Below are 26,670 nucleotides of genomic sequence, written 5' to 3'. Positions count from 1 at the left end.
ATTTTAAAAAGTTTGTGTGTTATAAAGTGGCAGAGGGAGAGAAATAGGTTGAGAAAGAAAGAGTAAGTATATCACAGAAATAGAAAGAGAAAAATAAGAGCGTGTTATATCTATCTATATATCTATAAAAGTGCAATTGTCTGTCTGAGTGTGAGTCGGTGTGTGTACATTTCCCTATCAAACTATTCTGTTAATTTTCAGTTTACAGACTCGAGATTTGACATAAGACATACTGAGATTTGGGAAAATCTTTTTAATCGGTTTTCGGCCAGAAATTTGGCTGCCAACGGGGTCAAAGTCCAATGATTTTACCTTTGGAAACCCTACCAAACTCCTCTGCCAATTTTGGGCTAAACCCTTGAAATTTTAGATGTACGTTACTTGGACATGGATCAAACTATTTAATTTTATTTAAGCCCAAAACAATAATTTCTAATGGTTAAAATTGGGGTCAAAGTTAAAAAATTTGACCTTTGCGGTTTCTACCAAATTACTCAGCCAATTGTATCGGAATCGAGAATTTATCACAGAATTGGTAATTGTATCGGAATTGAGGAAAATATTGGAATCGCCTCATCACGAACACGTATAAACATATATATATGTGTGTGTTAGTGATGGGACGATTCCAATATTTTACCGATTCCGATACAATTACCAATTCCCTGATAAATTTTCGATTTCGATACAATTACCATATTCCAATTCTTTATATTGTTATTTTCCCCGATCTTCGTAAAAACACATGTTCAATACGCAGATATTTTCCTAAACGTCAAAAAACACTTTTGGAGGATGGTCTATCGATTTTAGTTTTACTTGTAAAATACAAGTATCAATAAATATTTACTAATTTATCAATATTAACAGCAATGGAAGATTTTATTTCAAACAAAATCAAATAAAAAAAAAACAATTAAAAGAATTATTTTTGCATCGGAAAATAGGCACCAATATTTTCGATTCCAATACCGATTCCGATACCCCCAAATGTCCCGATTTTTACGATTCTCTATTCCGATTAATCGTCCCAACACTAAGAGAGAGATAGTGGGAGAGAGAGAGACAGAGAAAGGGGGAGAAAGAAAAGGAGAGGGTGAGGGAAACAAAGATAAAGAGACAGAGAGAAAAAGAGAGGAAGAAAGAGAATAAGAGAGTTAAATTGACTAAAAGAAACGGAGTCAGGGAGAGAAAAGAAGGTGTGAGAGATGGAGTAAGAGAGACAGGGACAGAGGGAAGGAGAAGGAAAGGGTGGACAAAGGAGACAAAGAAAAGGTGAGAGAGAGAGAGAGAATTCAAAGACAGAGAGATAGCGTAAGGAAAAGAGGTGGCGAGAAAACAAAAATAGAGAGAAAAAGACAGAGAAAGAGAGATGCACAAATTACAATGCAAATAAAAGATAAAAAAAAATGGAAGAAGGAAATGAAAAATTAGGAAATTAGTAAATTTAAATAAAAGAGAAGAGAAATTTCAAAGTGAAAGATATAAAGAACAAGGAAGTTGGATGAAAGACAGTTTGGAAAACAAATGAAAAAAAAATGAACAAATAAAAGCAGAAAACGAGAAAAGGGTGTGAAATAGACAATTGAAGAATAAATGAATAAAATAAAATAATTAAAAAAGAACATGGCAAATAAATTAAGAAATAAATAAAAAATAAAACAAACAAAAACATTCTGAAAAAAATGAAAAAATAAGAAAAAGATAAAATGAACGCATAAAGATAGAAATTAAAGAAAAAGAAGAAAGAATGAAACGAATGAATATATAAGAAAGTAAAAATGAATGAATAAAGAAAAACAGAAAGAATGAAATTAGGAAATAAAAAAGCAAATAAAAAAGAAAAAAACGAAAAAACAGATGATTATTTCATAAATGAAACGACGATCTGGACAAAATGGAAAGAATGAAACAAAAGAAAAAAATAAAGAAAAAAATGAGACGAACGAATATAGTAAAAACAAAATGAACGAATGAAATGGAAGAATAAAGAACGAAAGAAATGAATTGAAAGAACTAATGAATGAAGAAAAAAATGACCTTGAAAAGCATATTCCTCTCGCCAAATCCAGAGTAAGGTGTTCGAATCCAGCTAATGACAGCATTTCAGAGGCAGCCAATTTTTTTAAAATCTACTACGAAATTTGGCGCAACACAATCATTTTACATCCATCTGTACTAGCACGCTAAACCTAATAATAGATATGTGAGGGCAATTTGGATAGTGTTAGTGTAAATAGCAATTGTAACTATAAAACGATAAAAAAAAAACATTAAAGAAAGGGGACTTTTTATTTGAAGAGAATGGGAAGTTAAAAATGGAAAAATGAGGAAACTTATGAATGGAAAAGGAAATAAAGGAGAAAAAAGGGGATAAAGAAGTTGAGGAAGAAGAACTGAAAGATTTCAAGGGGCACTTTTTTTTTTTTTTTAAATGTGCGGAAATAATTGTCAGACAAGAGATTTTCTTTTTCATTTAAATTATCAAGGGAACTAAAGATGTACGTTATGGAATGGGTTTAGCAATTAAGTGCAAGAGAGAGAGAAAAAAAAGTAACGGAAAGGTAAATGAGGCGAGAGAAATCATGGAATCTAATTGAGGAGAAATAAAAAGAAATCGAAAAGAGATGGGGAAGGTAAAAGATGAGGATAGAAAAGAAACAAAATGGAAGGGTTAAAAAGGCAGAATATCTTCCTTTTCAAATGCATCCTCTCTCCCTTTCTCTATCTAATTATCTCTCCTTCCTTAACTCTCTCTCTCTCTCTCTCTCTCTCTCTCCAATTACTACTCTCCTTTTCTCCGACTGCGACTTTCTCTCTCGTGTACTTTTTTCAATATAATAAAAGCGAAAAGAAAAATTATGAGTTCAAAGAGAAAAAAGAAAGCTGTCTGACTGTTTGAGCTTGGACACAATCACAAGTAAAGAATGCAAGTGCGTTTATTTTTTTACCCCCACCCCCCACCCCCATAACACTAACTTCGTCCCTGGTGTTCCCAAAGGAAAGATTGTTACAGGGTTGGTGAAAACAATTCGTTTGGTTCTTCTTTATTATTTAGGATTACACTGAATCTGATTATATAAGGTTTAGTATCTTGTGATGTTTCCGAATTTTATCCAGACGCACATAGACAGAATTATTACTTTAGTTTATATAATAAATAACGAGATAGATAGAAGGAGAAAGGAAGGGAGGGAGAAGGTAGAGGGGTATAATCAAAGGAGTAGAGGATGGTAAAAAGTGAGACATTATATTAACTATAATTATGGATTGGAAAAGGAATCGAGTGAAAAATGATGACATGCGCGTGCACACACACACACACACACACACACGCACACACACACACACACACACACACACACACACACACACACACACACACACACACACTAACACGCACACTAACACACACACATACACACATACACATATATATATATATTCATATATATATATATAACAGACGGAAACAGCGAGAGAGGGAGACAGAGATTATCAATGCGAGGAATTACGAAAACTGAAGCGAGTATAAAAGAGGAATTGAAAAAAAAAAAAAAAAAAAAAAAAACAAGAGAAAGGAAGCAAGATAACGGATGATATACAAAAAACAGAGTTTCAATTGAAAGAGAAAAATACGTCAAAAAGAGTGAGAGAAATATTATAAAGTATAAATTATAAATGATAAATTATAAATGATAAATTATAAATGATAAATTATAAATCATAAAGTATAAATTATAAATGAATAACATTAAAGTCATTGGAAAAGGCGAGACGAGTATGAAAATATAGATGCAAGAAATAGGGGCGTTATATAAATAACTAGACTACCCGTGCCCCGTTGGGTCAGTATGTTATATTAGCTATGGAATTCATGTATGAGCGTGACACTTGTGACGTAAAGAAAATAGTTTGTTTTTTTTGACATAACAGAAACATTTCTATGAAAGTATATTAAAATGAAAAAAGAATATAGATAGATTTCTATGAGTAGTTCTGTTTATTATAATTGGTTATTTTTGAAAAAAGAATTTTTTTACAGTTACTGAATTATAAGTGGTTGGCCATACTTATAGGTAAATGTGCACTGAACAGATACCATAATACTTATTATAGTTAAATTAAAATTTTGATATATCTGCTTGTTTTTTTACCTCGTTCATTTCTGTATTACGTTTAAGTTATTTTAAACCCCACTCTTTCCAAATAATAATTTCGAAATAATAACGTTAATATTTCAGCGTCCCAATTGTTCTTTTGTTTTTTGTTTATTTTAAACCCCACTCTTCCCATGAAGAGAAATAATAATTTCGAAATAATAACATTAATATTTCAGTGCGCAGGTCATGCGCGCATGCGCAATCAGATGTCATAAACAGGCAAGTGGGTTGCATACATCGTTACAAGGTCATTTGAGTTTTATAATTATATAAATGTTGGAAAAGGAGTGTGCGCGTGCGAGAAAAAGAGAGGCTGAGAGGTAAACAAAGAGAGAGATGGTCATGATAAATGGAGTAGGTTAAAGAAGATAAGGAAGAAAACGATGAATTATTAACTAAGATATTGATGTAATAAATTATTAAGAATGTCTTTCTTCCCTCTCTATCTAGTTTTCTTATTCCTTTCTTTCCCTCTCTTATTTCCTTGCCGAATGAGTTCATCAAGCGATAAATTCTTCCGTATATATATATATATATATATATATATATATATATATATATATATATATATATATATATATATATATATATAACAGGTTCCTTCAGTTTTTAACAGATTATTGATACCCACGAAGGGGTGCCGGCGCGTTAAATTTGTGTGGCAAGAGTTGCGCAATATCCAACCACACCTCTCCTGGTTGCAAGTGGCAAGTGAAGTGTATGTACAAGATGACTGGAAACAAACGAAGAGCACATACAGCGCCTAGCATTTTCAAATGGCCACCCATCTGATACTAACCACGCTCAACGTTGCTTAACTTCGGTGATCAAACGAGAACCGGCGTATCAACACGATTATGGCGAGCCTATATATATATATATATATATATATATATATATATATATATATATATATATATATATATATATATATATATATATATATATATATATATATATATATATATATATATATATATATATATATATATATATATATATATATATATATATATATATATATATATATATATATATATATATATATATATATATATATATATATATATATATATATATATATATATATATATATATATATATATATATATATATATATATATATATATATATATATATATATATATATATATATATATATATATATATATATATATATATATATATATATATATATATATATATATATATATATATATATATATATATATATATATATATATATATATATATATATATATATATATATATATATATATATATATATATATATATATATATATATATAGTATTAAATATATCTCTATTGTTTCTTCTTCATCACTGGTCCTGGACATGATCTTAAACTATATCCGATAGTGAGGCCTTAGCTTGCGGGCTTTGGGGAGTGTGAAGCCACCCTTTAATTGCCATTGCTCCCAGGTCCACTCTGATCCAGAGTGGTAGTACCTGTTAGGGTCCAACTATGGGTTAAATAGAAACTGACTTGAAAAAAAAATAGATTATATTAAAAAAATTTCTTCAAAATAACTGGATTCGGCATTAAATAAACTGAAAAGGGTTGTTATGCCGTAAAACAAAAACAACCAACCAACCAACCAACCAACCAACCAACCAACGAATCCTTCTTCATCACGCTTTCTCTTCCTCCTATGACATTCGTTTCAGTCTCTGTTCCTAATGATTATCCCTCTTTTCTTTCTTTCTTTCTTTCTTTCTTTCTCTCTCTCTCCCACCATTTTTCTGCCCGCATACACACATACATACATACATACATACATACATACACACATTTATATATATGCTTGAAAATGGACGACATAAAGAATGAATGGTAGCTTTATGAAGTCGTCTTCTCTCTCTATGACGTAAACCAATGTGCACGGTGACAGATGCAATCAAGCGTCTACAGAGTTTTAGTAGTATAATTATATATATATATATATATATATATATATATATATATATGTATATATATATATATATATATATATATATATGATGGACGGATTCATATATGAAACCAATGGCACGGTTATGTATAGCGTTGTAGTAGAAGAGGAAAATGGCATAAGAGATAGATAGATAGATAGATAGATAGATAGACAGATGAGAGATTGTCGAAACGAAAAACAGAAAGAAGAAATAAGAAGAAAACGGCGAAAGAGGGATAGAGATTGACGAAGACGAGAGAAAAACTTGTTCAGTTCTAAATAAATACAATTGAAGTGAACGAGAAAAAGGAGAAAAAGACGACGCATGTCGTAATGGATGGTTTTAAAAGTGATGAATATATATATATATATATATATATATATATATATATATATATATATATATATATATAGAGAGAGAGAGAGAGAGAGAGAGAGAGAGAGAGAGGAGAAGTGATTGATAGACAGGATAGAGTGTGTCGAACAAGAGAAAAAGAGACCGAGAAAAATAGATAGAGGTATATATATATATATATATATATATATATACATATATATATATATATATATATATATATATTTAGACTGATTTATACTGATACGAGATAGAGAGACAGTTATAGATATAGAAACATACACACACATATATTTATATACATACATATAACATAGATAGATAGATAGATAGATAGATAGATGGATAGAGCAATAAAGTAAGATAGAAAGGAGAAGGGAGTAGGTTATAAATAAGACGATAAAAGGAAAGAAAACCGATGCACACGATAAAAGAAAGGCAGAAAAAGAAGAGAGTAGAAGTGGTTTCAAAACACTGAAAAGAATAACGAAATAAATGGCTTCATAAGCGCATAGAAAATATTACAGAAACATGTCGGATATCAAAGCCAATAAAAAGGAAAATAAACGAAAATAAAATAATAATTCGAACAAGAAAAAAAAAAGAAGTGAACATGAAGGTATGGGAGAAAGGGATTGGTTTGATGGTTGCAATTTATGTTTACAGAATTCAATGAAGGAGAGCCATAGTTTGCTTAGAGAGCGGAACGGAATATTCAATGGCGTCGTCTGCGAGGCGTTATAAAGAAGAGGCGGGCTTTTGGTCGACATCAAAAGGGCCTGCCGGTGCTGGCCAAAGATAAGGTTCTCACTCAGAAGGAGAGGAGAGAGGGTGCGCAGTGGGGCGCGAAGGCGTGGGTATGAAAGAAGTAATATTCGCAGAGGGAGAAGCATTGCATTTTTGTGTGTGTATTTATTTATTTGTCATCCGGAGTTATGGCAGTGAGAGAGAATGAAAATCGAATAGAGAGGGAGAAAGGCAAAGGCAAGAAATATTGAGGAAGAAGAGGGGGAATGAGTAATAAGGCAAGGAAGAGAGAAGGAGTGAGGAAAGGATGGAAAGAAATCGAAGTCAGAATAAGTGAGGACTACGTTAAAAGAGCATGAACGAGAAAGTGGGGAGGAGTTAGGGACGAGAAGGATAAGAATTTAAGTTACGAAGTGGTAAGACGAAGTGAGGAACATTGAAAATACGGATAGAGAGGGGTGAAAAGGAGGGGTGAAGGAGGAGATATTAGCTAAGGAAGAATGGGAGAGAATCAGCATGAAGGACAAGAAAAATAGAGGGGAAATAGAGAAGATTGGGTAAGAGCAGGGGTGAAATGTAGAGGATAGAGAAGGGGGCATTTGGTGTAATGGAAAGATGGAAAAAATGTGAAATAAAGAGGGAGAAGTAAAATGAAGACAAAGCCAAATTAAAATGAGAGGGTAAGTTGTAGTAGGAGGTGAGAGAAAATATAAGTGACGATGTAGTAAGAGGGTGAAAGAAAATTAAAATAGAAGATAGAGAGAGAGAGAGTGAAAAGGGGTGTTGAAGAACCTATGTAGAGGTAACTTGAATAAGAGAAGAAGGAAGAGGAGAAGTAAAGGGCCAAACAGGGGACTAAGGAAAGAAAAACATTGAGTTGATCAAAACGTTAGTTCGATTTTTGAATGCCATTTTTCCGGCTTACCAAAAAATCGCCTTAAATTCCTATTTTTAAAATCCTGCATTTAGTGTAGTGAGTGTGTTGACCTAATGTCGACATGTGACAGGCCTCCCAGCAAAATAGTTCTTGCATACTTGCTTTTATTTCAGACTTTCAAAAAGAATGAGTATAACCGACATCGCACTACAGAAAAGGAAAAAAGAAAAATAGCCACATAGACCTGTACAAGGATATGCTATATGTATTAGTAAAATGGTGTTGCAGTGCGGGTTAGGGTTAGAAATGTTTTGCTCGATTCTGGAAATGCAAATTTTCATTGAAAGATGCTGCTCGCTCTGACCGATCAAAGATGAAAGCTGTGTACTTGAACAACATTACCTTTTGACCATCGCAGACATCCGCAAGATTTTCACGTGCATAAACTTGGTGATATTTCTAAATTTGATGTTTCGGTTCATCTTTCCTAAAAAAAAAAAGAAGAAAAAAAAGAACGGATATTTGGCCAACCCAATAGACGCGTTTAAAAAATAGAATCCAAATATATTAAATACGCGCTGTGTTTTCAAACGTTGCTATTCTGAACGTCAGGTTTTCTTTTTCATTTTAATTCGAAATATAATATTAAAAACAAGTGCGTTATTCGGGTTTGTGCTTATAGTTAGTATTGGCTGGGAATATCTGGAACGTTATAACATAAACAAGAAAAACGATAAAGTGTGAGATTTGAGCATGAAAGATGAAATATTGGAACTGAATGATTTGCACACATGATCGCTGATCCAACGGAAATATTTTGTCTTTGCAATCTGCTTAAACTATTTATGAGTTCATCGTAAGAAAAATACTCAGCATATATCTATAATATTTCATTGTTTTAGTTAAACAAAGAAAAGTTTAAATAAACATATTTTAAAAAATGATGCAAAACACGTATGGTAATTTGACTGAAAAATGATCTTGACTTATTTTTATACGTTTATTTATTTTCTCATTGTTACTGAAAAGGTTCAGAAGTATCTTGCTCAACATGCTTGTAAATATGAACGTTAAAAACGTCGGAGTATTTGTTTATTTTTACATACTTTTGCTTCTGAATAATGGCCTTTAAAATGACTCTAGAATTTCTGTGATTCAAAAGGACATCGGATCAAAGGTGTTGGTTACAAATCAGCAATTAGTTTAGCTCTTACATCAGTTGTTTAACTATGATGCTGTGATACACACACATACATACATACATACATACATACATACATACATACATGATGATTGCAAGGTCTTGTCAGATGAGTCATACATACATACATACATACATACATACATACATACATGCATGCATACATACATACACAAATACATACATACATACATACATACATACATTAAAAAAGGCTTCCTTCAGTCTTGACAGATTATGGATACCCATTGTAAGTGTGCCTGCGCGTGAAATTTTTGTGGCAAGAGTTGCGCGATCACCAACCAATCCTCTCCTGAGTCGACATTGTTGAATACCAGTGGCAAGTGGAGGTTCAGAACGACCGGAAACAATGCCGAGATAAGCGGAAAGCATATACAGCGCCTAAAATTCCCAAATTGTCACTCATCTAGTACTAGCCAGGCTCAACGTTACTTAACTTCAGTGATATAACGAGAACCGGTGTGTCAACGTGATTATGCCGTACGAGTAAGTGCATACATACATACATACATACATACATACATGCATACATACATACACAGACAACTTTGCTTTATATATAGATGTGCTAAAGAACAAATAAAAAGAAGAAAATGAAAGCATTTTTATTTTTTTAATTTACACAATTGAAGGAAAAGAAAAGAACGTGTGGTTCAACAATAATATGCATTAAAATATATTAAAATAATGGCAAATAAATGTGGAGAATGACGAGGAAATGTCTCGCCCTTCCTATTTCTTTCTCTTTTAATCTTTCTAATATATTTATGTCAGAATTACTAAATGTATATTTATTTTGTATTGCCTGTGCATACTGCAAAATAAAAAAACCATATTTGTTTTGTTGCAATTTCTCTTGCGTTTACTAAAAAACTTCTTTTGTTTGGTCCGTACATTTTCTCATCCTCGACCCCCAAGCAAATACTATCCCAACCTACAACTTCAACAACATCAAAGTATCCGTGATAAAAAATAAACAGATTAATAAATCGCATTCAAAACTGCACCGCCGTGAATGTTCTCAGCGATCTAGATAAATGCCTTCTATAACAATTGCTGCCATATGTGGGTATCAAGTGCAGTATGGTAATCCACTGCTAACAGAAAACAAGAAAAGTCGATCTGTTATGTAGCAGGAATCTATGTATACACAGGTGTCTTTTATCTGATTCTCTTTAACGTTGTAATATATATAGTGTCTTCTGGCGTATATATATAATAGTGGCTTTGATATCTAATGAATGTATGTATACAGAGTTTTCGTCTATGACCGTCTAGCATTGTGATCGTTTATCTAGAGTTTGTTGTGGGCATGAAAATTAAATACAGTGCTTTAGGGTTTCAACACTGGCCAATCGGAAACATATTTGGACTAACTTTGGCGTTGTTTGTCGGGAAGCTGCAATGGAAATTCTTCACACAAAACGATAGAGGCTCGGGTTTTATTTTCAGCAACTTTTTATTCCAGAGTGTTTTTTCCTTTTGGAAAGTTGCAACACTTATTTTGACCATCTTCATTTCTGACTCCCCCTCTACTCGGGGCTATCACGATCTGTAGACCGCCTTCGTTCTCTCTCCCGGCTCCGACTAATTTTAAATTTCACGTACCCCCAAAAGACTTATTATCGTCTGTCAATCTGAATGGATTTTATTTATTGAAATATTTCCAATTTTTCTCACTGACTATCTTACTTATATGAAACCAATGAATATTGATTCTTATAAACAACTTTCAAAGAATTGTAATTCATATAGCCGAACAGAGAAGTTTTGACGTTTTTTTTCCTGACCTCTGAAAATCACGGCTCTTAATTCATCGATTCAGACTTCTTCTAAGATCTCAGCTATTGAATCCTGTTGTTTTTACAAGAACTCTAAAAATGTTCAAGAACATTCTATGTTTTTCACATTGCTGCAAACTTCTATTATAAGCATATATAAAATATCTCTTGTGGATATGTGCCTTCTAAACGCATTATTTTGTTTTATTTACCGTGTGATAGTGTCTCATGTTTTCTCATATCTAATTATAAACACAAAAATCTTTTTCACAGAAAATATTTCTCTGAATCCGGCTCATTCTCAAAGTACATCAACCAATACAAAACACCATAAAATAATAGCCAAAACTGGCGTGAAACGTACCCCTAAATCTGGTGACCAACATTCCATAAATATCACTCAATAAATTAAAAACAAAAAGATAAAAATAAAATTGGTAACCTTTGAAATGAAACAATGAATATAGACTTGGCATAACTTTTTCTTTTATTAAGAATCTGTATTTACATAAAAGTATATTCATAACTGTATTAAGTTTTTCAGCCAAATGCACGAAAATATTATTGAAGCATATTAATTCAGGTGGATGAATTAGCTGGTTTCAATTATTAGATCAGATCCAGATGAAGACGAATAATACGGCTTAAGGACGTAATGTTGCAGGACGAGGTTAAAGGTGAGATGATTACAATAGTTAGGATCCATTAGGGCGGAAGTAATCTTTACTAGGAATAAAGAGAAGCAACCTCATATGATCGACGAAAGAGTTTTCGTGTTATGCTAGAATCCGTTATCGGAGAATATACCGATGGTAACACACATATTTATTATTAGCTGAAAAATTAGGAATTTAGGAACCTCCTCTTATAGAGCCATCCCCCCCCGAACCCTTTCTATTTTGTAAACGTTTACTAAATAAACTTATATTTATTACACACGAAAAGAAGTTTTGATGAGTTTTTTGTGCTATTCTTTTAAAACGCATTACGCGTCCGCAACATTATAATCGAATAAGCAACCTGCTCCTCACAACACATAGAAACTGCTGTCACGACAAAGGTGCTGATGAAGCGAAAGAGCACGGTAAAGGTTTGCCATCAACTCACTCTCAGAAAAACTTGCAGGAATTTGCATTTGGTTGATGAGAACGTATTATTTCTTTACGTCTCCTTCTGCCACAAAAATGTTTTATTATAATCGTGTTAGTTTATGCCCAACCATGAACTCCTCTGAAACATGCATATTTTCATTTTATGATGAACTAAGACAAATATTTCTTAATATCCCTGATGATGTAAGGTCATTTTCCTGATGATGTAAGGCGATTTGAACGTAAGAGTGAGTAGAGATTCTTAAACTTGGAAATTGTTTGGGTCACATGATTAGAAAATACAAACAGCAACAGGGCTCACCTTTTGTAATTTTGCAACAAGCATGATCTCATGATTGAAAACACGTGGTTTTGTTAGAAGAACAAATTCAAAGGTACGTGGCAACACGCACGCTCTAGATACTGGATTATGATAGATTATAATATTGTTCGCGACGTGATGTACACGTTCTGCACCATGTTCGAGCTATGAAAGACGCTGAATTTTGGACGAATTATCGCCTGATAAGAGCCAATACGAAACTACAAATTCATCGCAAAGCCTGAAACACCACTACACCAGGTAAAAAAGTGAATATGAACAACAAAGCTAAATAATATTAAGGTATAAAGTAAAGAATCTAATTACATTTCGAAATTTAATATAATTTAATCTGTATTGGTTACATAAGGATCAATTGTCTCGGACACTCTTGAGTAAGTTGTTCACCCATAATCTACACAAAATCTACGTTTTCTATTTTTCTACCTTTTCTGCACACTATTTTTGCCCAATTCTATAAACTACTCAAATTCTCCCCCTCCACCACCACACTTTATTGTATCCAGCACTGAGGCCCCAAATTGGGAATTCAAGGAAATCTAGAGCAACCCTAATGTTACATAACCTCCCTACCTTTCAGGAGAGGTTTAACACATCACCAAATAGACTATGTAAACTTAAATAAAAAAAACATCCCGTATTATCCACATTCAACTACAGCAATCCTCCATGGATGAGGTAGCCATTTTACGATTGTCTTCAAAGATGAATTCGCACTGGAATTCGGAAACAACGACATAAAAGTTATAAGAATCTTTTATTGTCGTAATTGCTTTCTCTTCTGCCAGCGGTGGAAATGCGTTCCTTCCACGGATCTTTGCTGTTATCCTTCTAATTTATCGTTGATTTTAAAAGATTTTCACTTGTGGAGTTCTTTTTGAACATTTTTAAACCATTGTCTATTCCTTTTTCTCCTACCACTTTGAGTTATAATACTTTTGCTGCAGGCTACCAGGTTGATGTAACATTTGAGTCCATATTCGCTGACCCCGTGGCCCTGATAATCTCTGTATGTATATAAGTAGCCATTGCTGTTTAACACTTAGTTCCCGTTACTCTCCGGTCCACTCACATTCGGGGGGATAATAAGGACGTCATCTTTGTTTTAAATTGAAAATGTCATTTAAAGACTATCCTTTTACAAAATTTATAAAACAAATTAATCTACAAATAAATCGTATACAAGAAATATATATCCGCTTTCGACAAAGATCACACGCCAACAACGATTGACATGCCGTAAAAACCTAGGTATTATATATAACTGCCTATTTCTTAGTGGAAGCAAACAAAGAAGTACTTTTTTCTTGTTTTCTTCTATTCATTTACGAGCTAATTCGCGGTTCAATGCTCATGCGCCAGTAGAAATGCCGACTTTTATAGAGGTTACTTTGTAATGGTCCCCGGTGCAGTGGTTTTCAATAGGTTTCACGTCCTATACCACAGATATGAACTCACAAAATGTTTTGGGTAAGAATATGTTTAATAAATTAAGCATACGTCATGAGTTCAGAATATATTTAGCACAATTACGTGTAATGATGCTTTTTCTGAAATATATATATCTCCACAAACCCACAATTCGCCTATTCATGGAGTATTGTTGCAACATCTGGAGTGGTGCATTCATTACTAGTCTCCTTCTTCGTTTTAGACAGGGTTCAAAGCAGAATCACTAACAGAGCTGGCACTATCGGCTAAGTTTCAATCTCTGTCCCATCGCCGCAGCATTCCATACCTGTGCCTGTTTTACAAGTATTTTAATGGAAGGTGCTCTTATGAACTCATACCACTTGTGCCCTCTCGACGTACTTACTCCCGACTAACCCAAACCTAGCAACAAAATTCCACCTCTTCACTGCTGGAGTCCTAGAAACCGGAAAATATTTTACTCTAATAGTTTTCCTCCCATATTCTTGCTTCCTTGGCTTCAAATGTTATGTGAAAAAACATCTCACTGCCCAACTCCCGACAGTCCCTTGTTAGACACGATCCCAAATGGTAGCCTCTTACGTTTTAAGTTGCAATATGTTTTGTTTGGGATTAAAACGAAAAAAAAACATAACAAACTTTATCAATCTTGGGTCACTATTTGTCATATGTATCATGAAACGCTCCCGGAAATTCCAAGCATTTTTAATGATACTTATTTTCTTTTTTGGACAGAGTCTTAAATCAATCCATGTTAAAAATATATCTGAATGAACTTAGCTTCTGATGTAACGGTGAACCTGTCAAGTATGATTCGTTTATACATATTTAATTGAAAATAGATGGCGTTATAAAAGATTAATAGTTTTGCATCATCAAGTTTTCATGGTCATAAATCAGCAGTATAACAAGAAAGATGACAATATGCACAGAATTTTAGTGTTAAATTAGACTCTCAAGTCCAGATAAAACATCACAGGAAATTTATTTTCTAGTTTTCTCTCTCTCCTATTTGCGTATCGTGTATGAGGTCATTATTTTGTGACGTCATCCGTTTTGTACGGTTATTGTCTATCTCTTTGTTTTAATGGAGCATGCCATACTTGGTAACGTAATCCGCTGTGCATCGAGTTAAACAAAAAGCAAGCCAGCAATTTCCACAAAGTTTTATACTAGACTCCTTAGATTCTTCGTCTCGTTGGTCATCTAGATAAAGAATTACTTCTCCACCCCTTTCTCTCTCATATGTGATGTATGCCATGAATTTGTAACGTCATCCACAGAGTCCAGTTATCAATATTGTTTTAGTAGATATCTTCATTCTTTTTTTTTTTTTTTTTTTTTTTTTTGACGCTAGTAATGTTATGTATATAAACAATACACTGCCCCTTGTCTGTGTAGCTCTTCTTGTAGGGGTACACTTCACCTACTGACTTCCTCTGGTTGGGGTAACTCACCTTGGAGAGGAGAGTGCGACTTCCGGCATGACCGGCAATTATATTTGATTTCTACCTCTGTCATTTGTCCATTTTATACCAATGTCTACACGTGTAACTAGTAACACGGATATAAATAAGGGAACAAGACCCACAGAGTGTTATTAGTATGTGAATAGGAAATATATAAATAATACACCGGATAACTCTATTTACTTGTCTCCTCTCGAGAAACTAGTGAGACACAAGGGCAGTTTTAATATACAGAAAACCTAGATCCACAAAAGGAACCATCTGGATTGGGACAACAACTAAAATTGCCTTAGACAATTAAGATATATAATTCTCTCACCAAGGACTAGATGGAGTTTAGTGTCAGAACAAAAACTGCTCATTGATCTTAGCAAATCATATGTTGAGTCACGTTTTATATAGCATAGGGTAATTTTCTATCAGGGTTTTCGATGGAAAATTAAATACCGAACCCATAATGAGTCAATATAATCAAAGCAATCTGCTCTTTGAAGAAAAAGATAGAGACCGAGCTAATAAACGCAAGAATATTTACATGCTAGCGAGACCCATGGATATTCCACGGTGGTTTCTGTATAAATAGGTACAATTTATATCTTTATATTAATAGGATAACGTGTGTGTTTTTTTTATTTTGTGTGTCACGCTTACATCTGAGTGACTGTCGTTTAATTGTTATGGACTTCCATTTCTTATAATAAATAATTTTATTAAGAATTTTTCATAAGTTTTGGTTTCGGTTTCGATTATAGCTGACTTAAGTCATCTATTTTTTTATAAATAATTTTACCAAGAATTCTTCATAAGTTTTGGTTTCGGTTTCGATCCAAGCTGATGCACCCAAGTCATATGGATATATTTTTTTTATTTTTGAAATCGCAACATTATAATATTTAAAAATCGACAGAACATTAACTATAATAATATATGCGAAATCTGCAAGAAATAACATATCATATCGTCCCTGCTAGCTTAGATAAATACTTTTGCAGCTTTAACAAAAGAGCTACAATAATATCAAAGCATCTCCTTTCATGCTGAACATCTACAGAATGCCAACATCAATATATTACATATGAATGAGTCCCTGTGGAATTTCCATAGGTCCCGCTAGTACTATATTAATAATATTTCGATTTTCCCTCGTCTCTTCACTTTTATTAGTAAAATCACCAAACACTTACTATACAAATCCTTCACACTCGCTAATTACAACACTTACTAACATGTACCCTGCGAAACTTTGCATACATTTCATTCACGTTTAATACTTATCCAATTTATTAAAAATTATTATGACAAAATGCCTCTTAAATAATTATCTCCATACAGAAGGTAGCAAAAGTTTCACTTTCCATACATTAAGTCCTCCCACTCAACTCACGGCGCTGTGTTGCATTACTAGCAGATATCATTATGTCCATGAAAGCGTTATTATTTCCTTTGTAACCTCCTACTATTTATAATATACTACAACAGATTTTGACCAAGAATAATACGCATTCTCTCCTTAAATTCTACATTGTGCCATCGTGTATTCGTAAAATAATACTGCTTGATTTATAATATGGGAATTTAGCAACCAATAATACTTTTATACATTCTTCAAAATATTCGAATTAATTACAGAACATATTTACTTGAAGTTTAAAATCGAAAAGTCAAGTATTATGGTTCAATTGTGCTCTACTCAGAAATATCAATTTAAAACGCGCTATAGTTATATCAAAATTATGTTCTCTATTTTTCTGGTCCATATTTTATTATCGTATTGGATTATTATTTTTCTAGCTCTCTTAGTATTTTTTTACATAGGCATCAACACTTATCAAGGCTCAGAGACCACTCGAGGATAAGAATTAAGAGTGTACAGTAGTCATCAAGAGCTTGTTTACGTTGGACTTGAAGACAATCAGATTGTAGTCAGCTGGAAAGCAGGAAAACGGAAGACAATTCCACAGGCGTACAGTTCTAAGAAAGAAGCTTTGTTCATGGAATCTATGTTTAGGTTTAGGCACAGATAAAGAGTTGGAGAATTATTGATAGTGTTTTCAGCTAGACGAGTATTTCTTGTGAAAGTTTGGCGAAGGGGGGCATAGATTGGAGCTCAGTCGAGCACTAGCCATGAAAATAATGGTAAAGTAGAGAAAAAAAGTTAGTTATTTTATTAGCCATAGTATGGTCTTTATATAGCATAATAGGAATTTATATCAAACATTTAATTTTTTAAATTATTATTTTAATGTAATTCCCAAGAATATTTGGATATATCTTTTAAGTAAGATAAAATGTCATATGTTATCAATTTAATTTTAGGTAAAATCTTATCTAAAATTCTCGTGCTAATAATTCCAATATCAGAAAAATCAGAGAACCTCATGGTGGAATTATTATTGGAATGTAGTTTATTTTGTTTAAAAATAAATTCAGGTCATTTTGGGAATGTATACTTCATTATTTTTAACAATGATTATTTTACGGCAGTTGAAGAGTTATTGATCTGAAGGTCAGTTTAGCTTTCCATTCCATAATATAGAATATATTAAATTATATATAATAGTTTCTCTAGTATTGCATTGTTGTATGCTTCAAATCTATATTGGCACCTCAGTTTCTTTAGTGGTTACTGGTCTTTATATTGTGAAGAAAATTCATAGATGTTAATCAGGAATGCTGTGATATTTATATAGTAATGCTGCGCTAGGAGTGTCAGAAGTCGCCATTTAAAAAAAGAGTGATTAAAAGACTCGCTATCTTTAGAAGCTTATAACAATATGAAAAATGTAATTTAAACCCTATTTTTTTTTCAATAAAAGGAGCAAAGACCAAACTTTAAAATAATAAAAGGTTTTATCGAAAAATATACAATATTTTTTTTTAAATCGGATGCATGGCCACATAAAACTCAGTTGTCCGTCAGGATCATTTTTGACCTTCTTGCAGATCTATTCTATTGCCTTGGGGTTTTATTCTTTCAGTATATATGTCCACTGATTGTCTGTAGATCTGGACAAATATCCTGGCCGGGTAAGTTTGGCGGTTCGTTGGGTGTTGCTTATGTCGTTTACTCTTTATGATGTTATCTACTGTCGAAAAGGTGGTCCATCTAGGCGCTGTTTGGTTTCAGGCATGATAACAACGTCTCTTCCACCCGAACCTCCCTAACTAGAAGTATTTGTCAACTTCCTCGCCATTTTCACCTTTCATTATTATTAGGGCCTTTCTGGAACATTTGTTGAACATGACCTTGATTTTTCCAGTATACATTTTAAGGCTTACTATATGGTTAACATTGTTAATATCGTGAAAAATCCTTGCTAATTCTTGATGCGCGTAGTTTATAAAAATGACATCATCGACAATTCTAACATGAGTAGGTATTCTCGGTTTATATCGATAAATCTACCTTCCATTTAATTTTTTGGTTACGAAATCTTGCAGCCAAGATTTGAACAGGTTTAATAAACTTGTAACCTTGTCTTGCACCTCTTTCTATATTAATATTTTACTTATCCTGTTTATGTTTTAAAGTCGCTGTGACTTCATCGTAAAAGTTGAATAAGTGGTATTTATTGAATAATTTTAATAATGCATATAATGCATACATACTCTGCATAATTGGGTAACAACGTGATTACGTTCGTTAAAACAAAAACACTTTAAGAAATGTAAAATAAATAAAAAGTTTATACTTTTAAACTAAAGAAAATATTTAAAGAAATGTAAAGAAAAGTTTATTATTTAAAACTAAAAAAAAAAAGATTATTTAAAGAAATGTAAAATTTAAAATTTATCATTTTATTGTTAAAACTAAAAAAAAATATTTAAAGAAATGTAAAGAAAAGTTTATTATTTAAAACTAAAAAAAAGATTATTTAAAGAAATGTAAAATTTAAAATTTATCATTTTATTGTTAAAACTAAAAAAAAATATTTAAAGAAATGTAAAGAAAAGGTTATTATTTAAAACTAAAAAAAAAAAAGATTATTTAAACAAATGTAAAATTTAAAATTTATCATTTTATTGTTAAAACTAAAACAAATTATTTAAAGAAATGTAAAGAAAAGATTATTATTTAAAACTAAAAAAAAAAAGATTATTTAAAGAAATGTAAAATTTAAAATTTATCATTTTATTGTTAAAACTAAAAAAAATATTTAAAGAAATGTAAAGAAAAGTTTATTATTTAAAACTAAAACAAAAGATTATTTAAAGAAATGTAAAACTTAAAATTTATCATTTCTTTACTATTTCATGATAACACAAGTAATGTCAAAACAAAAACAATTTCTTGAAACAAAACATGATTTTTCACTTCGCACACAAAACAATTAAAAATAAAGAAAATTGTTATTCTTTACATTTCTATAAATAAAGTCTTTTTGAAATAATCTATCAAATATATTAATGCAGAAAGTGATGAAACTGGAATAGTTTTTATAAAATAGGTTTCTGTATGGTTTCATGTTTCGTTTCATGCTTTGTGGATTTCGTTCCGTATTTGCATTAACTGTATCTATTTGCGCCATTTTTGTTTTGAGAGCGCAATTGTTGGAAATTGCCAAGGGACAAACAAATTCAACTTGCCTCCTCCCTTGAGGCTCTCATTCACAAATATCCGTGGGCTTAGAACTAACTTAGCTGATGTTGAAGCATTTCTCTTAACAAATACCCCAGATATCTTAGCACTAAGTGAGACTAACCTACACTCCTCCATTCCCTCTAACCACTTTAACATGCCTGGATATCTCCCACTCTGCCGTAAGGACTCTGACAGACATATGCACGGACTTGGAGTTTACATTCGTAATACCCTTCCCTTGACTAGAGAAACAAACCTAGAAACAGATGACCAAGCCTTTATGTGCTTTAGACTAAACGTGCAACACAGTATTAGCTACTATTATTTTCTCTACCGCTCTCCCTCGACTCAGGACTGCTCCATAATAAACAAAGTATCTGACAGCATAGACACGGCACTGTCCCTCGACACTAGCGCACAAATACATGTGTTTGGTGACTTTAATGTCCACCACAAAAACTGACTTGGATTCTCTACTCACACAGATGCAGCGGGCAGCACAACCCATAGCTTAGCTATATCTCACTCCCTATCACAAATTGTTACGTTTCCAACCCGTTTCCCTGACCAGGAAGAACAACACGCATCACTTCTAGATCTATTTTTGACCACAGTTCCCGATGACTGCATAACGAAGGCCCACAGCCCACTCGGGAACGCTGACCATGCAGTGATAATGGTTGAAATCGCCCTAAACTCTAGACCCAAAACTGAAGAGCCAGTGCTCAAAACAACGAGATATTATAATAAGGCTGACTGGGAAGCCATCAGGGAACTAATTAGAGATGCTCCATGGAAAAATATTTTCTCTCTCCCTGCTGAACAATGTGCAAACGAGACCACTGACTGGTTCAAAACTGCAATCGAAGCGCATGTTCCCATGCGGAAATTTTATAGTAAGCCCCACTCTCCCCAATGGTTTACGTCGACTTGTGCAACTGCCATTACTCAAAAGCAGCATGCATACCGTAGGTTTAACCGACATAAGTCCAGTTCAAACAGACTGAAGTATATAGAAGCTAGAAATAACGTTAAGAAAGAAATAGCGACAGCTAAGAGAGAATTTACGGAAACCACTAAAAAGCGCATCGAAGCACAAAAACTAGGAACTCGAGACTTCTGGAAAATCTACAACAGTGTAGTAAATAATGGGCAATCAACAATTCCCCCACTAACCAACAATCACGAGGTTGTCTCCTCAGCAACCGACAAGGCTAACATGCTTGCCAGTCGGTTTGCCTCAAACTCCACACTGGACCCTTCCAACCACCCCCTACCTGACTTTCCTATGCGGACAGACGCCACACTAGACGATCTGAAAACCACCCCTGCTCAGGTGCATGCTATCATAAAAAACCTTGACACCTCAAAAGCATGTGGACCCGATCTTATCCCAGCTGTGCTATTAAAAAAGTGCTCAGCCGAAGTAGCTCCAGTTCTCTCCAAACTCTACAACAATTGTCTTAATGAAGCTCGCTTTCCGGGCTGTTGGAAAACTGCTTCTGTTGTACCAGTATTCAAGAATTCTGGCGAAAGGACAGACCCATCAAATTATCGCCCCATTAGCCTCCTCCCACTTTTTGCCAAAATATTTGAGACCATAATTAACCATGCTCTAGTCCATCATCTTACAGATGCTAAACTACTGACTGACAAACAATATGGATTTAGACGAGCCCGTTCCACAGCAGACATCCTTACTGTGATCTCTGAACGTATATACCATTCACTGGACAAAGCGGGGGAAGGCAGAGCGGTAGCTCTAGATATATCTAAGGCTTTTGACAGGGTATGGCATGAGGGTCTCCTCAGTAAAATCAGATCATACGGTATCACTGGTAGAATACTTAACATAATTAAATCCTTCTTAGATAAGAGAAAAATCCAGGTAGTCCTCGACGGTCGCACATCTAAACAATATGATATAAATGCGGGGGTGCCCCAGGGTTCTATCCTTGGACCTCTATTGTTCCTGATATTCATAAATGACCTCCCCGACAACATTGCCTCTGAGATGGGTATATATGCTGATGACACTACACTCTATGGCAGACACGACAGGAAGACGAATGAACACATTTCTAAAGAAATGGCAGAAACACTAGAGGAAGACCTCCAATCTGTAGTGGAATGGGGACAAAAGTGGTTGGTCGCATTCAATGCTGCCAAGACTAAACTAGTTTCATTCAATAATTACAAGAAACCCTCTCTACCACCCATAGCAATGGCCAACGACTCTTTATCTGAGAGTCCATCTTTCAAACTCCTTGGCCTAACGTTCACAGGAAACATGAGTTGGAACAATTACATTGAAGGCATTGCCAGGGCCGCTGCAAGAAAGGTAGGCTCTCTCTACTGTGCTAGAAAACTACTAACACCCGAAAGTATCCTGTACCTCTATAAGGCCACCATTCGCCCATGTATGGAGTATTGCTGCCATATCTGGGCTGGTGCATCTGCTACTAGTCTCTCGCTCCTTGACAAGGTTCAAAAGAGAGTCGCAAACCTGATAGGCCCTGAACTGGCATCTAAGCTTCAGCCTCTGTCCCATCGACGAAATGTTGCATCCCTCTGCCTTTTCTACAAGTATTTTAGTGGTGAATGCTCTGACGAACTGCAATCACTTGTGCCCCCACGACGCGAGCACCCTCGACAAACCCGACAGGCTACTAGATCCCACCCCCACACTGTAGAGGTCCCTAGATGTAAAAGATCTTTTTACTCCAATAGTTTCTTCCCCAGAACCGCAAGACTCTGGAATTCCATTCCAGGTCCCTGCTTCCCCAACAGTACTGACGTGCAGAAGTTCAAGTGTAACGTGAACCGACACCTTGCTGCCCAAATCCCTACATAGTGCCCCAGTAGTTGTTGCCCCTGATAGTAGCCCCCTACACCAAAGTGGCAATTTGCCTTGTTTGGGGTGAAAATGTAATAAAAAAAAAAAAAAAAAAAATATTTCATGCACAAAAGTATTGTACAATGCTTATCATATCAGAAACATGCACTTTCTCTATATAAATAAAGCAGTAAAGGCGTGTATGTGTTTGTTTGTGTGTAAATATTTAATCAATAAACACTTAAACTTCCGGTAACATAAGATTGAACACAGAAAATAGTAATCATACGCCAAGGATGGTTAATAACAAGTAAAATCCTTGTTTGGATGGATTAATAACGCGTACAGAAGTCAGCAAGTTGAAATGCAAACTGTTCATTTCAACTTGCCGACACATATTTGTAATGTTTTGTGTATGCATAAAACTAAGCATAGCTGAAAGTGGTCGAATGTTAAAACGTTTTTTTTTTTTAATCTATTGTCGGGTTATCTCGAACGGTAAGGGATGCAGCTGAAGGGAGGAGGAGGAGGAGGAGGAGGAGTAAAGGAATGGAATGGTAGGAAAAAGAGAGTTGGAACCTGTTTCTAGTTCATCCTAAGCATGTCTTGACTCGAATCTTTTCATTCGTTGCCAATTCCCAGCCACTCGATGAAGTGTCCTCTTTCTCCTCAGTTTGGCCACATGCTGAAACGTCATCAAGCCAATTAACATATGTTTATTTCTTTACCGGAACCCCACGGGTCAGTCTTAACATAGGAAGAATTCCTCTCTGACTCCTCGCTGAGTTATGAAACGGAAACACCTCTGAGTAGCATGATCCTTCGTAAAGCCGAGTAAGCACCAAAATGACACAACGTGATTGATGCTTCTGCGCGCACGCGCGCACACACAAACGCACACACACACACACACGGCGCGCGGGCACACACACGCACACATACACACACACACTAACCGAAGCATCAACGCAAACACACAGACGCATACAGATATACAAACACACGTCCATCATTGTACTAAATATCAGTTAAATCAACGTTCGTTTCTCTAATATTTCCTTGCTGTATAGTTTACGTAGTAAGATACTCGTCCCTTCAGGAATAAAATTAATTTCTTGGATAGAATAATTTTGATGCAATTTTATTTTCCGGAGATTAAAATCAAGATATAATTCTACTAAACTTAAGGTTTAGAATCCTTATCCTAATTTAGATTAACAGCAAATACATGACTGTGGTTCTATCAAATGTATACAATTTAAACTTAAAGTCACTTCAGAAGAAATTGAAATTGAAGAGAATCTTAGTCATTTTGTGTCTAATAACTAGGACAAGGACAACAAGTTGTTTTGACTCTCGAGTGTGTATCCGTTGATATCTTATATGCTTTTATATTGAGTGATATCTGTGTCGGATATATACTCGAGAGTATAAACAATGATAAGAATATTCTGTTGTCAAAGCATTTTACTATGAATCCAATTTAATTCAAATCTGTTATATTTTCATTTCTCAAGCCTGATATTTTCCTTACGATCGATCTGTTGTCTGTGGCAACTATGCACCACTCTAAACAGGCAGCACTCTAAACATGCAGCACTCTAAACATCCAGCACTCTAAACATGCACCACTCTAAACATGCACCACTCTAAACATACACCACTCTAAACATGCACCACTCTAAACATGCACCACTCTAAACATGCACCACTCTAAACATGCACCACTCTAAACATGCACCACTCTAAACATGCACGACTCTAAACATGCACCACTCTAAACATGCACCACTCTAAACATGCACGACTCTAAACATGCAGCACTCTAAACATGCACCACTCTAAACATGCACGACTCTAAACATGCACGACTCTAAACATGCACCACTCTAAACATGCACCACTCTAAACATGCACCACTCTAAACATGCACCACTCTAAATATGCACCACTCTAAACATGCACGACTCTAAACATGCACGACTCTAAACATGCACGACTCTAAACATGCACCACTCTAAACATGCACCACTCTAAACATGCACCACTCTAAACATGCACCACTCTAAACATGCACCACTCTAAACATGCACCACTCTAAACATACACCACTCTAAACATGCACCACTCTAAACATGCACCACTCTAAACATGCACCACTCTAAACATACACCACTCTAAACATGCAGCACTCTAAACATGCACCACTCTAAACAGGCAGCACTCTAAACATCCAGCACTCTAAACATACAGCACTCTAAACATGCACCACTCTAAACATGCACGACTCTAAACATGCACGACTCTAAACATGCACGACTCTAAACATGCACCACTCTAAACATGCACGACTCTAAACATGCACCACTCTAAACATGCACGACTCTAAACATGCACCACTCTAAACATGCACGACTCTAAACATGCACCACTCTAAACATGCACCACTCTAAACATGCACGACTCTAAACATGCACCACTCTAAACATGCACCACTCTAAACATGCACCACTCTAAACATGCACCACTCTAAACATGCACGACTCTAAACATGCACCACTCTAAACATGCACCACTCTAAACATACACCACTCTAAACATGCACCACTCTAAACATGCACCACTCTAAACATGCACCACTCTAAACATACACCACTCTAAACATACACCACTCTAAACATGCACCACTCTAAACATGCACCACTCTAAACATGCAGCGTTACGCATACTTACACTCTCACTACATAAATAGAGATTCTGATCAGCATACGACACATTTTTTTATTTGTATTTCATACAATTAATTTCAACATTAAGAAATATAAAAAGAAGAAAGATGTTTTTATAATTTTGCATTTTTTTTTAATCGGTTGGATGTATTTGTTATATATATTATTAAATGTATAATTTTTAAACTTAATATATTGATAGCGCAGTAGCAAGCAACAGTTATGGTTGATGCCTCTTTTAAGCAAAGAAACACGTCCAAATACCATTCACCATATATGACGTCACATTGTTTTTGATAACTGTTATTCGTCCTTTGTGTGTGTGTATGTGTGTGTGTGTGTGCGAGTGTGTGTGTGTGTGTGTGTGTGTATTCCTTCTGTTAATCCGAAAGTATCAAGCAATAAATATTAGATTCCTAACAAAATCGATTCACAGACTTTGAATAGTGTTTTATGTTTTAAGAGTGTTTTTGTGTTTTAGAAACAGTTAATGTTTGACTTTAAATAAATACTATAAAGAAGATGATTTTCTAATATAACAGGATATCATTCAAACACTACCGTGTTTGAATATATGGTTAAGTGGCAGTTTTAGTCATTTAGAACTGCTTTAAAGCTTCACCGCTCACTCATTTTTCGACCAAATTTCAAACAACTATTAACAAAGCTTATAGATCATTTCAGCTATATTGTGAAAAAAAATTCAATTTTCGTCCAGTAAAACAAAAGAGGATGAATTTACTGGTTTTCAAAATCGTAAAAAAACCTAAGGAGGTGAGCGACGTTTTTTATGACTGGTTTCCATAGCAACCATGTCATTTCAGCGACTACTGTTGCTACCAATTCATAGCTCTCACGAAAAGAGAAGTAGCAAGTGAAGCACAGAATGAAAGCATGAAAGGGGGTATTTTATTGAAAGGAGACGAGTGCCGTACATTGTTATTACATATGTGTATGTTATATTTATGGGGGCAAAAAAGACCGAAATTGAACAAGTGAATTTACTGGAAGCCTGGAAAAATCATGGATTACAATAGAAAAATGCGAGCATGAAAAGTAAGGACTAGTTGTTAAAATTAGAAAAGAAAA

The sequence above is a fragment of the Euprymna scolopes genome, chromosome 19 (genome assembly GCF_053919585.1).
Source record: "Euprymna scolopes isolate OS-2025 chromosome 19, ASM5391958v1, whole genome shotgun sequence".
In the NCBI taxonomy this organism is placed as follows: Eukaryota; Metazoa; Mollusca; class Cephalopoda; order Sepiida; family Sepiolidae; genus Euprymna; species Euprymna scolopes.
Note: the sequence above shows the minus strand (reverse complement) of the source record.